The following is an 8,048-nucleotide window of genomic DNA, read 5'->3' on the forward strand; positions in this document are numbered from 1 at the left end:
CTGGGCAGCCCGTTCCAATGTTTGACAACCCTTTCTGTGATGAAAGTTTTCCTAATATCCAACCTAAACCTCACTTGGTACAACTTGAGGCCATTTCCTCTCATCCTATTGCTAGTAACATGGGAGAAGAGACCAACACCCACCTCACTACAACGTCCTTTCAGGTAGTTGTAGAGAGCGATAAGGTCTCCCCTCAGCCCCCTCTTCTCCAGGCTAAACAACCCCAGTTCCCTCAGCCGCTCCTCATAAGGCTTGTTCTCTAGATCCTTCACCAGCTTCATTGCCCTTTGGACACAGTCCAGGACCTCAATGTCCTTCTTATAGTGAGGGGCCCAAAACTGAACACCGTATTTGAGGTGTGATCTCACCAGTGCTGTACCAGAGTACAGGGGGACAATCACTTCCCTAGTCCTGCTGGCCACAGTGGTTCTGATACAAAACTGTAATTGCTAGGAAAAAAAATAGTCTCAAGTTACTATAAATACACCTCAGGCAGTAAAGAGGCAGCTCTGGATCTCCTGCGGAAAAGTTTAGGAGGAAATTTAGAGAACAGGTAGTACAAAAATCAAGTGGATAAAAGGTACTGTGGAGAAGAGATTACATGAAGAATAATCACCACTCTATAGAGAAACAGTGTGACTCAAAAGATTTAGATGGGAAATTTGGAATCCCCCATTCTTGCTCCTGACACTGCTCTGCAGTGACACATCTGGTGCTCACATCTTTAGAAGAATGTAGTATGGTCAGAGGAGTCCCAGGAAGTACATAATAACAGCTAGAGAGCATCCTAACAGACATATTCTTTCCCTTTTGATAAACTCAATAGAATGAGCTCTTCAGGAAGGTATCATGACTATAAGACACTAAATCCTCCAGTACCCTTTTACCTAAGCTGAGAAGGATATATCAAGGAAGAATAGCAGAAGCCAAAGACCCACCACGTGCATATTTTCAGTAAGGCAAAAACATTTTTGAACAAGAGTTACTAGACAGGGGAACAAACTGGTAAGAGATGCGAGGAATGTATCTGTCCCCTGAAGTCTTTCAGTGAAGCTTATCTCTTGCAAGTACAAATTGCAGGCTCTGTGCAAGACGACTGAGGAATAAAAGAAGACGGCCAGCACGATACACAGTGCAAGAGTTCATTCTAGGGTTATGCTCTGTGAATATGTAAAGTAGGAAAAAGCAGAACAACCTAGAGAAAAGGGCCAGTTCTCAGAACATGCTAAATCACAGGACACATTATTTGGGATAATTTGCTGAGTGACCATCACCAGTGACAAGCAGGGAATTCAATACAGTTCTTTGTTTTCTCTACTATTTATTGGTGATGTACTTGCTGCTCCTACAACTTTATATGGTTGTCAGAGACATTCAGTGGTCAAACAATATACTGCAACTCAATATTTAAAAAAAAAATAAAAGAAAAAAAGAAAAGAAAGTAACAGTATCAGATACCTCTCAGCATAGGAGAAAGCTATGAAGTGTAAAAACAAAGGACTCAAAACATTCTGTTTCCATTTTCTAACATGAGATTTTATTTAGCAATACAATGAAGTTAGCAAAAAAATATTTGAGAAGAGCAAACAACATCTCTCCCACAAGTAAAGAAACACATTTGTTCACCTGTTGCAAAATAAAAATTTGTTATCAATAGCTTTGGAACAGCACAGGCTGCCAGCAGTACCTGGAAACCCCAGTCCTGGACCAGCAACTGGTTCTGTTGTGCCAAAAGTTTTTGATTATGACAGCTACCCTATCTGCAATAACGCCACTTCATATTACCAAATCAGTCAGAGAAAGAGAGGTCTCATGAAAATACCTCTTCCTACCATTCAGCTTGTACACGTACAAAAATTCTCACTGGCAACATAACACCAGGGGCTTAGGGCAGACTCATCCATAACAAGGTGGCCACCTTTTAGGATTTCTCAACAGCTTGTAAGAATTTTAGTATTAAGGTCCTATTGAGTTTGTAAAGCAGTGCGGCTTACAGATGTCTTGAAAGCAATATTCATACAGCGTTACCTTATTCATTGTCTGTATTCTGATTCATATTTTCAATAAATTTCTTTTAAAACTGGGGTGGGGGGATTGATCGATCATTCCGTTTTGAATTTCACCAGACCTCCTTCCTCACGCTCCACCGCTAGCAGGGGCTGAGCAGCAGAGGCTCAGGTGCAGCTTCCCAGGCTCCTGCAGAGGGTCCAGGGGGGAGGATGCCAGGCTGCTGCTGCAGCGCTGGAGGGCAGGGGGTGATTGACCCATGGCTTGCAACAGCCCCTGAACCTCGCAGGGGCATGGGAAAGCCCCATCCAGCTCCCCCCCACTGCCCGCTGTGCCTTCAGCCTGCTCAGCTGCTCAATACAAAAGTTCAAGAAGGGGAGGCTTAGCTTCCAGAAATTGCAGGGCTCACTCAAAACCAACACGGTCTTCTGGAATCAATTAATATCAAGCTCTTTTTATTTGCCTTCCAGCTTTTCATACTACACCACACCTGATTCACACTTTCAAGGCTTCTTCTAGGAGGGCAAGTAGACGTCTTGTTTTCAGAAGATAAATTAAAGCCACATTTCTATGGCTTGGCACAAATTTAGCAGCTGAGGTTTTAAAGATAATGCTAGAAAACATGACAATGAGCAATAAAAACTGAGGAAAAGAGTTAAATTCCACAGTTTCTGATTCAAAACCGTAAATCTTTTTCCTCAACCATCTCTGGAAGCTGAATGGTACAAGCGAGTTTGTGAGCCCTGAAAATCTGCCTCACAAACCTGGGTAAGGTGAGATTCAGAACAACGGTTCCTAGCGCTAATAAGCAAACATCACGCCGTTTAAAATTACTCTGTTATTAACATGATTACTGTTAAACACTTATCTGACAGGAATACCACTTTAATAAAATAGAAATAACTCATTCCCTAGACAGCTTGTAATATGAAAGACACAAAAGGCTAGAGAGAAAGAAAGAATGTGGGGAGAAAATACACCAATTGACATGTCAGATAACAGGCACAAGGTGGCTTGGTTTTGTTTTAAATTGTTGAGATTTCAGAAACCCAGATACACCTACCAAGAATCATACTGGCTTCAGTGAATACATTAGACAAAGTGTTGGCAACTGCAAAGAACAAACCCATGAGAGCACTGATGACCAGGCAAATGGTCCAAGAACCAATACTCCTGAGGACTGTACCTTGGAGAGATCTAATTCTGCAGCTAAGCTATGTAAACTGAGAAAGAACAGATGGGTTTCAATTGTTTGTTAATACAAAATAATAAACACTGGCAAATCATATGCTACACTTGCCTGTATGCATATACAGCAGTCAATACAGACAGCTTTTGTGTATGTGCAGGCTCTAGCATCACACAATCATTTCAGGGAGATAAACTAGGAAAAAGCTGTTGATTTTACTTCTGTAGAGCTTTTTTGGGTTTAGCATCCTGCATTGGCCCACGCATAGGGCTGGTAAGTACCAAAACTTGTAGAATACTAAAACTAAAGAGATTATGGGAGCACCCTGGCAGGGCAGCGAGGACGGAGGCAACCTCCATCTCTCTAGCAGCCACCCACCAGACTGACTATGGGGGAGGGGGAAGAAGTCCTCAGTTTCCTTCCTAAGAAAGACTGACATTCAAATTCAGCTCCAAAGAACTCAAGGAAGATATTAGACCAATCCTGAAATGCTCTCTACATCTCTCAAGCCCTTTAAGCAATGGGCCAAAACCAGGCTCCTGCTAGGAATTGAAACTTCTCTCCAGCTGTGCATGTCTTCCTCTTCTTCTCACCATTGCTGTGTGATCAGGCAGAAACATGATTTAATGTACAGGAAAAGTTGGAAAGTAGGTGAGAAACAGGACTTATTTCCCTATATTTAAAATTTTAAACCAACTTTATTTGCTTTCTTCTTCTTCACTGAAAAAATAGTGGAGAAAATAAAAAGTCATAATAATAGTGTTCTAATCAGTATTTAAAAGGCACAAAGCGCTCCATGGGTAGGTGCCAGATAAGCACGTCGATTTTGCAGAAGGGTCATGTTTGTCACTGGTAAGCATGACCACTTATTAGAAGTGGAAAATGTACTCTGAAATAAAACCATTAAGCTGCCAGTGGGGCCAAGTCACAAGGATCTAAGTAGCCTGCTCTGGAGGCATGCCAAGGAACTGTATAGATTTAAGTAAGTGCCAAGTGTATTGGGTTTCAGTGGCAAGGTTTTGGTAGCAGGGGGACTACATGAGTGGCTTCTGTGAGAAGCTGCCAGAAGCTTCACCTATATCTGACAGAGCCAGTGCCAGCTGGCTCTAAGACGGACCCACTGCTGGCCAAGGCCGAGCCCATCAGGGATGACGGTAGCTCCTCTGGGATAACATATTTAAGAGGGAACATTAAAAAAAAAAACCACACAACACAAAAAAACCCCAACAACAAAAAAACCCACCACCTATGAGAGGAGTGAATGTGAGAGGAACAACTCTGCAGACACCAGGGTCAGTGAAGCAGGGGAGAAGGTGCTCCAGGCACCGGAGCAGAGATTGCCCTGCAGCCTGTGGTGAAGACCCTGGTGAGGCAGGCTGTGCCCCCGCAGCCCGTGGGGGTTAACAGTGAAGCAGATATCCATCCACCTGAAGCCTGTGGAGGACCCCACGCCAGAGCAGGTGGATGCCTAAAGGAGACTGTGACCCCATGGGAAGCCCAGGCTGGAGCAGGCTCCTGGCAGGACCTATGAACCCGTGGAGAGAAGAGTTCACACTGGAACAGATTTGCTGGCAGGACTCGTGACCCTGTGGGGGACCCACACTGGAACAGTTTGTGAAGAACTGCAGCCCAAGGGAAGGACCCACATTGGAGAAGTTCATGGAGGACTGTCTCCTGTGGGAGGGACCCCATGCTGGAGCAGGGGAAGAATGTGAGGAGTCCTCACTCTGAGAAGGAAGAAGCAGCAGAAACAACATATGAACTGACCACAACCCCCATTCCCTGTCCCCCTGTGCTGCTGGAGGGGAGGAGGTAGCGAAATCATGAGTTAAGTTAAGCCTGGGAAGAAGGGAGGGGTGGGGGGAAGGTTTTTTTAAGGTTTGGGTTTATTTCTCATTACCCTCCTCTGACTTGATTGGTAATAAATTAAGCCAATTTCCCCAAGTTGAGTCTGCTTTGCCAGTGATGGTAGTCTGTGAATGATCTCTCCCTGTCCTTATCTCAACCCACCACCTTTTCGTTACATTTTCTCTCCCCTGTCCAGCTGAGGAGAGGGAGTGATAGAGCAGCTTTGGTGGGCACCTGGCATCCAGCCAAGGTCACCCACCACACCAAGTTGTACCAGAAACAAGGCTTGAACATGATAGCAATAGATCTGATGGCACAGAACATTGGTTTTGTGAATTAAAAGGTAACATTTGAAGAAGTCTGTCTCTTGAACTACAGAAAGAGCCTAAGAAAGCTGAAGAAAGATTAAAAGGTGAGAAATGATACATCAAACTGGATGTGCATAGTAGCTGGAAAATGAAGCTGAATATAAGCCAAAGCTTCCATATTCTTGCACACGCACATTTTCTATCCTTAAAGCCAGCAAGCTGGGAATAAGCCTTCTTCCTAAAGAAACGTGCTCTGGTTCAATCAAAATGTTTTGGTCCTTGTGTAGAATTGCTCAGATAAGCTCTATAGCCTTAGGTATGCAGACAGGCACTAATTTCCATTTGTTCCTAAAACTTGTGAAACATTAGCCTGTTGATTTCAATTGCTTTGAGTGTAGAATTAGCATCTGAGATTGCAATCAGTATATTTAAATATAGTACTATTGGTTTCAGGGGTTATTTTTTATGGTAAATTCTTGTCTGATCACCCTTCAAGTCTCTATTGAATTTTTTAAATTGCACCTCTTCTCATTTCACAAACAGTCAGCATTGGCAGGGGTTTACTTAAGAGATGCTTAATAAACACCAGATGCTTAGATGCCTGTTTGGACACATGTATTATGAACTTCCCATCCCTTCCTACCCCTCACACTGTCACCGCTCACACTGTGGAGATCCTGCTCCTACTGCAGAGCACCACAGTCAGCAATACATGAATTGCAATGCAAGTCAGCAGTGTGTCATCCTGCAGAAGTCTGGAAATATCAGCTCACATTTTTTATTTCCCAGGGACCCAAACAGATCAGGCAATTACTGACATGCTTCACTACAGAGATTTAATGATTAACAGAAGAATGAGACAGGCGAATACAGTATAGCAGGAAATAGTGATGGAGTTTTGTTGTTATCCATTTTCCTTCGTCTGGCCGAAGGTGCTCTGTGAGGCTGCCACACTGCCCCTCATACCAACAGGCTGGAGAAAGGTTAAGCTGTTTAAAAGAAACAGACCAGGTTTTTTCACAGCTACAGACTGAATAGCTCATTCACCAGCTACAGTTCAGCATACAGGTTAGAAGCTTGGATGCCTATCATATAAACAGCTGATGTGAATTTAAGGCCACCTCACCCCACTCCTCACAAGACCTTCATCCAGAATAACCAGTTCTTGGGAACCTGCAAGGTAGGCTTATACAAGACAGACTGCTTCCAAAAGTAAAAAAAAAAAATAAAAGAGTCCCTTTGACCCAGGTCCTAAACATACAGATATTAAAGCTACATTAAATTACAGTGCCTGCAAGCCTCAAGCAATGTCCCCATGTGTATCACTCCTGCCTTCCTCACAGCTGGATGGGGTATTCATCAGGGAGAACATTAGTGCATGCAGACCCAGCAGCAGCCCCATCTCCCTACAGACCACTCTGAAGAGGGACGACCACAGCACTCAGGCATCCAGCGCCCTAGAGACACAGACCACTGGTAGGAGGCTTCCCAGGAGGACCAAGGCACTGCCACCAGGACAGGTGGATGTACAGGTGATCTCAGCATGGGTCAAGGGCATGCTGCCTGCACAGGTGATGGACTTGCAGGTGATGTTCTGGGACAACATGCTAGTGGTCCCATAAAACTTTGGTGGGTGCAGCGAGAACACAGCCAAGAGGCACCTCAGAGCAAAAACTTCCTGCTGCTGAACATGGAACTTGAACTCACATTTTAAGTCAAAACAGTGAAATAGGAGTGTGACTTCTAATGCCAAATGTTTACGATAATTGCAGCAGTAATAGGACAGAAAAATTTCTCTTGCGTTTTCCAAAGGGAACCCCTGGCACATGATGACAGATTGCTTAACTTTGCCTAAACAACTCAGATAACAATACACAATATTTGAAAAACTTCTGGTACAGAATAGCCTGTTGACACACACCATAGATTCAAAATGGGCAAGGAGAACAGGTGATGAAAGAGGACCTTTCTCCTTCTTTCCATAGCATCCTCAGGCAGAAATGCTTTTTAAAATAGCTTGCCTGAAATAAAATATCAAACAACATATGGCATAAATGTCAATTACTTCTGATTCAAACTTGCAAATGCTGCCAATCTAATATGTGGATCAATACTAGTCTGAAAGGCAGCTCTTACAGAGCAAATGGAAGGATTACAGTAGTAGAAGGGATTAATTTCTAGTTATCTTATAATGGATAATACTAAACCAAAATTATAATCGATATGATTTTGCAACTAATAGAATAAAGGATCCTCCTCCTTGAGGACTGGAGGATACAGATAGCTGTGGCTTCAAAGGCAGCTGTTACAACAAAGATATTAATGTAAAAAAGCCTGCATAACAGTTACTTTTGAAGATAGGGGATGCAGACCTCTTCTGTGGGTACATTTCTGCCACAGAAGCAGAAGTCTCATGCCATTTTGAATCAGAACAAAGCCACATCAAGCTGAGGAAAAACTGGGGCAGGTGAGGAAGAACTTTTCTGCCCTTCAGGTAGACTAATCTCTGAAACAAGAGATCACTACAGTACATATTGAACAGAAGCTGTGCCTCACAGCAATAAACTTAAATTGCACCAGCAGTGACCTTAATGAAAAGCTATTCGAAAAGGCTACATTAGTTATGTCTCCCTCAGGCCTGTATTAAAAACTATCCCAGTGAGTCAGGAGAGTCTCATGTGATTATCATATATGGA

The sequence above is a fragment of the Phalacrocorax aristotelis genome, chromosome 3 (genome assembly GCF_949628215.1).
Source record: "Phalacrocorax aristotelis chromosome 3, bGulAri2.1, whole genome shotgun sequence".
NCBI lineage: Eukaryota > Metazoa > Chordata > Aves > Suliformes > Phalacrocoracidae > Phalacrocorax > Phalacrocorax aristotelis.